Raw genomic sequence first — 5,967 nt, forward strand, 5'->3', positions numbered from 1 at the left:
GTTTCCATAGCAACATTTTCTTGTCCAAAGAGTTTCTTATTTCTTCCTAATTTATCTACTGTACGATATTGCGATTTATTTTGACCTGTGGACCCAAGGTATTACTTATTACATGCACAGTGAAATTCTAATTTGAAATGCCCTGATATTTATTAGTATTATTTCAAATGACTTATTTAGACTATTGCTATTTGCCTATGTTATATATCCAACAATGCAGTGTGGATCTTTATTATATAAAACCTGCATATTAAATCTTTTTTGGTAAACATACTTTTGATACACAAGACGAGATAAAATAAAATGAATTCTAAATATACTCTTCCATTTCTTCAGCTATTTTAAACTATTCAACTTTAGCTTGGAGCATTTGGTTGAAAAATAAGTTTCTTGCTTTGGATATATGTTTTTCATTTTGCAGAGATTTTTGAAGCAAGAACCGAAAAATTTTATTTCATTAGAAACTTATGAAAACATTTTTTACCCACTTTGATGTGGTGTTTTTTCGCTGATAAATCTTGGCACTGTACATACAATCAGTCCATCAGCAAGCATTTATTGAGTATTATAAACAAAACTCCTTGGTGCTACTGGTGATATAAAATTTTAGAAAAAAGGACTTGACCTCAGTTAATAAAATACCTAGTTGAGGAGATAAGATATCAGCAGATAAATATGACTTACCAACATAGAGAAGCTAAAAAGTGACTTCAAAAAACCATAGCTAACATTTATTGATAGTTTACATTATGTCATATGTTGTTTTAAGAACTTCATGTGTACTGTACATTATTGTTGCTGAGGTTTTTGTTGTTATTTCCACTTTAGAGAAGAGAAAAATAAAATTTCCAGGGTTATATCAAGTGACAATAGAATTTGAGTCTGTCTCATCAAAAAACTTGTATTCCTAACCCTAATTACCTTCCATTGAATATTATAAAAGTGCAAAAATGAGCACTGTAATTAGAACCAAAGAGAACAGAGATTCCAAGGAGGAGGAGGGTACAGAACAGAGACTTGAAAGATACCCTAGATGTTCTTATCTGAATAGACAAGAAGAATGTTGAGAGCTGAGAAGAAAGAGGACATTGTGAATAAAGACACAGAGCAGAAAGCAAAAAAGCCCCATACAGGAAACCTGAATTACAAATCTGGGTTGGAATCAGATGGTGATGGGATAAGGTTTCTAACCCAAGGAGTTTGAAATAAATTCTGTAGATCCTGTGATATGGGTAATACTTTTAGTAAGTTGAATGAGTATTAGAAACATAGTCTTTACAAGGCAACAAAGCACAGAGTGAATTAGAGTGGAGGTGATACAGGAGCAAGACAAGAGTAGGAGTAGCAGGGAATAGATGTGAAAATCCAGAAAAAGGGAAGAGTGAATAGTTACATCCAAAGAGATCAGGTAAAAGTAAATAAATATATGCTTTCATCTAATGTTTCATTTAAAGATCTTGAACGGTAAGCAATAATAAAACCTTATTAACTGGTTTAGGAGGAGGGAGAGAGGTCAGACACAGTTGCTCATGTCTGTAATCTCAACACTCTAACAGGAGGATTGCTTGGGTCCAGGAATTTGAGACCTGCTTGTGTAACATAGTAACACTCTCTCTATGAAGAGGGAGGAGGAGGAGAAGGAGAAGAAGGAGAAAAGAAAGAAAGAAGGGGAGGAGGAGGAGAAGAAGGAGGAGAGAGAGGAGATTGAGGTTATTCTTAAAAAGAGTATAAATCAACAGTGATATAGAATAACATGCATTAATTTTAATCATATAGGTTAAATGAAACAAATCCTTGCCTGACCAGGTCCTCAGGGCACTTGTAGTAATTAGATAAGGCAAGTTTTGTAAACAGCATGTTAATTGTACTTAGCTACTTCTCTAATGCATTGGAATGCTTGAAAATTTCTTATTTTCACATAATCCCTTAATTTTATTTAAACAACTCACTGTCACTGTGAAGAAATGCTAATGAATCTAAGGTAAACTTTAGTGGAGTTCTACCTCCCATATTATGGCATTAAGTAATTGCTAAGCTTTAAATTTTTAAAGTGCATGACACAAACATCTGAATTTTCCTCAAGTGCAATGTCTGCTGAAACTATTAAGAGAGTTCAGGAGCTCACCAAACTCAAAGTGACTCCCGGTTTAAATTCTGGAAAAACTTTCCTAGGTAAAGAGATTGCAAAGATATGTTTCCTGTTAAAGACAGTATTTTATATGAGTGAAACAGGTTATTCTTAATGAAATGGAAGTTGGATTCATCTTTTCAAAAAAGTGTAAGTTTTCTTTTGGAACCTCAACTTCTAGCAAAAAAAAAAAAATGTTTAAGGGCTAGTATAGATAACACAGATGTATTATTGGAATTTCACAGGAATCTGAAAGAGTTGAAGATTTACTTGTGCTCCAACAGGAAGACAGAGGTTCTTGGTTATACCGTGTCAGTTAACGTAAGTAGCAGAAGGATAACCTGAAAAGGTTTGGGAGAGTAATGTGCTCAGAGTGATAACGTGTGAATGAACATGAATTTCTTTCGTTGGAGGAGGGTCAGTGGGAAGAACCTTCTCTTCCAGTGAAGAAAATTAGTAAATGACTATTATCAATAAAAGAAGAAAGCTGTCAAGCTAAGAAATAATGTCAGTTTTTAAGGGTAATGGCCACTGTAACTTACTATTAATTGAGAAGAGGAAATTATAGATGTTTAGAGCAATCATTATTTGTACACACACACACACACACACACACACATGCCCAAATCTGTCTTTGTGAGAAGGTTTGACTTTTTTTCAGAAACTCTTCTGCCTTATCCAGAAGGCTATTCCTGTATATATGATTACCACATTATAGGGCTTTGCAGAGAGATATAAAAACCTAAAAGGTGAGACTGCCAACCCTGTAAGTCAGGATACAAATGTGTTTTAATTCTCTACCACACTAGTTAGACTGAGTGCCTTGAAGGCAAAGAGAGATTGCTTTGACAGGTCAGAAATGTTGCTTCAACTCAGGGAATTGTATGCCCCAAAGAAAGCTGGGTGACTTACACAACAACAAACTGACTTGTTTCTGGTTACTAAACTTCTTCAGAAAAATTAAAAAAAATTTTTCTTCTTCATTGAAACAGACTCAGGCAGGATTTTTTTTTAATGTCATTTCAAATGCTGGTAATTATTCTATTTCCTACTACAGTAAGGATTGTGCTGTCAATAATAGAAAAGTCTGTGTTCAGTGGCCTAAATAAATAAGGGCTCTGGTTTTTCTCCTGTAACAAATCCAGAAATAAGCATTTCAGGGCTGGAGTAGCAGCTCGTTTCTTTCTGCTCTGGCTCCTTTAGTTTGTGGATGTCATCTGCATGATCATAAGAGGGCTGATGAATGTCTAGGCATTGCATCTCTGCTTTTGGCAGGAAGAAGGAGAGGGGAAAGAGGCAATGGGAGGGCTGAGTTTCCCTACTGTGAAAAATCTTTGCTAGACGCTTGATCCAGAGAATGTCTGCTTGCATCTAATTAGCCAGAACTTGGGTGCATGGGCATCCGTAGCTACACGAGTGATCAGGACAGTGAGAATTTTTTCTTTGAATTTAAATTTCTCCTCTTCTTTCTTTCTTTTTCTTTTTTTAAAGGGATAGATTGCCACATATAAAATCAGAGTCTTCCTTGTGTGGAAGGGGAAGAGAATAGATATTGGGTGTCCAGAATGTGCTCATTGTTACTGTATCATTTCAGTTTCTTGTAGTTTGACTGAGTTGTTATCTATTTTTCCTGCTTGTCTTCAGAGTCTGGCAATTAGTTTGATTTCGAACAGAAGGGGGACAAGAAAAACCTTATTGTTCACCTGCAAGATAAAAAGAAACAAAAATTCTGACAGGAACTTATAAAGAAAGGCTGAGTAAAATTTTCTGATAAGATATCTTTGGCAAAGAGTTTGTGTAGAAGTACTTATTTGGTAGATATAAGGCTTTGTGGAGCTAAGATGTATGCAAAAACGTGGGCAAAATATAGAAAAGAAATGATTCAATTAACAGGTAGCAAAAACACTGAACCACTGTAATCTTTTTTAGCCAAAATCAAGAGGGGAGAGTCACCAAGTTAAAACAAAGATTACCCAGAGGTTAAAGAAGAGTAATGAGTGGAAGTGCTATAGAAAAAGTAAAATGCTCAAGAAAAGTTTTCTTTAGAACTCTGCCCTACAAATCATAAAAAGAATAGAAAAATCATTAAATATTAAAGCACAGAATATCGATACATGCAGAAATAGACCTCTTAAGTCTAAAGTGAAAATATATTTATATTTCTATAGGGATTTGTGAGATTAGCTTTTATTAAATTGACATTGGGATGTGAGTGCCACCTTTACTTGTAACAAATAGCAAGCATTTTTAAGCTTCTATGAAAACTGTACTGGTGCTTGCTTCAGACCCTTAGGAGAAAATATATAGCATCAAACAAGAAATTTTGATTTTTTTCCCTTAATGTCTCCCATTTGGATTTGCATTTTAGAGCCCTAATTAAGGTTACCTGGATGGTCTTTCACAAAATTTTCCCTTAAGGTTATTTAGAGAGAAACTCAGGAAAAAAGTGAAGACCAGTGGCTTTTGGAAACATGTTTATTGTGTCCTCCTCTTTGGATATATACATTAAAAAAGAGATAATAAAAGGAAGAGTAGACAGTGATGGTGATGGCGGAAAGTGCCTTCAGTTTCAAAAAGTTGCTGGATCAGTGCAAGAACCAGGAACTCAAGACTCCTGAAGGAATTGCTATACCCCCAGTGTATGGTCAGCTTCTAGCTTTATATTTGCTCTATAATGACATGAATAATGCAAGATATCTTTGGAAAATAATACCACCTGCTATAAAATCTGCAAATTCTGAACTTGGGGGAATTTGGTCAGTAGGACAAAGAGTCTGGCAGAGCTATTTCCTTGGGATTTATTCAACCATCAACGCTCACCAGTGGTCTGAGACAGTCCAGCCAATCTTGAAAACATTTAGAGATGCAATAAGGAGACAAGCCTTTGCCCTGGTCTCCCAAGCATACACCTCAATAATAACTTTGCAGCCTTCATTGGACTTCCTGTAGAAGAGACTGTGAAAGGTATATCAGAACAAGCATGGCAAGCTGACTACACCACAAGAAAGGTTCTGCCCAGAAAGCCAGTTGCAGGGAATCTGGATGCTTCCTTTAATAAGTTTATTCCCTTGTCAGCGCCTGTACCAGTTCCTCCAATCTCTAATGAACAGTAGTTAGCCAGACTGACCGATTATGTGGCTCTCCTTGAAAACTGATTTTTCACACTGAGTTCAAGCTCCACCTTCAGAATTCTGCCTACTAACAAATAAAAAAATGTAAAATTTTTATTTTCAATTTATTGGATGGATTAAGCACCTCAGCATTCCTTACTGTGTATGAGATAAGGTACATATATAATATAAGGTATATTATATTTGTTTGATCCTAAAACATTATGATGAATAGTTGTTGAAACAATGCTCGTTTCATAATATTTAATGATCTGGATGGAACCCATCAGTATTGTGTTTAGTTTATATTTTCTAGTGACTCCTAAAATAAGATCTCCTCTTTCATTCAGAACAGTGGTTGTCAACTTTCTTTTCCCTGTCCCAGCACAGGCCAAACTCTTATCTATACCACTGGTTGACAGTTGTAGTGATTCATTTGGAGTTTGAGGAGAACTGTCCCCAGGGGCAATATCTGATTGCTGGAAATTGTGATTCACTTTCTTTGTAGAATATGCTCTCTTTTCTCCCCATGTCTTGAGAGCTACTGATGCCGAATACAGAAATATAGCTGAGGAACAAATAAACCATTCTCATAGTAAACTAGCTTGTTAACTTCAGATTTTTTCTCAGTAGTGTGAGTACACTCATTACTGGCAGTGGAGGACTTGCAATGAAAATGGGACTTATTTAAGACATTCATGAGAAGTATTAAGTTGTATTGTCTCCTTT

At 35.5% G+C, this 5,967-nt stretch overlaps 1 pseudogene; it reads left to right on the forward strand.

The window, feature by feature from the left end:
* The first annotated feature begins 4,675 nt into the window (after positions 1-4,675).
* On the forward strand, positions 4,676-5,283 carry LOC103251160 (annotated as a pseudogene).
* Positions 5,284-5,967: the final 684 nt, after the last annotated feature.

Source organism: Carlito syrichta, unplaced genomic scaffold (assembly GCF_000164805.1).
Source record: "Carlito syrichta isolate Samal-C Ts95f unplaced genomic scaffold, Tarsius_syrichta-2.0.1 Scaffold136583, whole genome shotgun sequence".
NCBI lineage: Eukaryota > Metazoa > Chordata > Mammalia > Primates > Tarsiidae > Carlito > Carlito syrichta.